Raw genomic sequence first — 456 nt, 5'->3', positions numbered from 1 at the left:
GCACTGGGCAGTGGTGGGTGGGGACCCAGGGAAGCGCAGTCGCCCAGGGGAGCGCCAGACAGCGGAGAAAAGGGGTGAGCGCCCGGCGAGGTGCGCGCTGCGCGTTGCGGGGGTGGGGGTGGGGGTAGGGGGGGTGCCAGACGCAGACGGGAGGGGCTGGCCGGCGGCGGCCCGGGGTGGGGGGCGGGCTCCGCCGGCACACGCCACCCCTGGCAGGCGGCCTGCACGCGCGCGAGGAGCTGCCGCCGCCGCCGCCGCCACCGCCGCCGCCGCTCGGGGTCGCCTCGAGCCCCAGATTCCCGAGCGCTCCGCCCGCATGGCAGCCGCCTTGGCGTCCTTCCCCGTGGCCCTCTAGGGCGGCCTCGCGTCCCCTCCCGGCCCCCCTCGGCGGAGCCCGTCGGATCCCGTCTCGCTCTGCGCCCTGGGCGCGCCGCCTCCCAGCCGGAGGTGAGGACC

This window comes from Tamandua tetradactyla, chromosome 5, assembly GCF_023851605.1.
Source record: "Tamandua tetradactyla isolate mTamTet1 chromosome 5, mTamTet1.pri, whole genome shotgun sequence".
NCBI lineage: Eukaryota > Metazoa > Chordata > Mammalia > Pilosa > Myrmecophagidae > Tamandua > Tamandua tetradactyla.
This window is presented reverse-complemented; position numbering follows the sequence as displayed.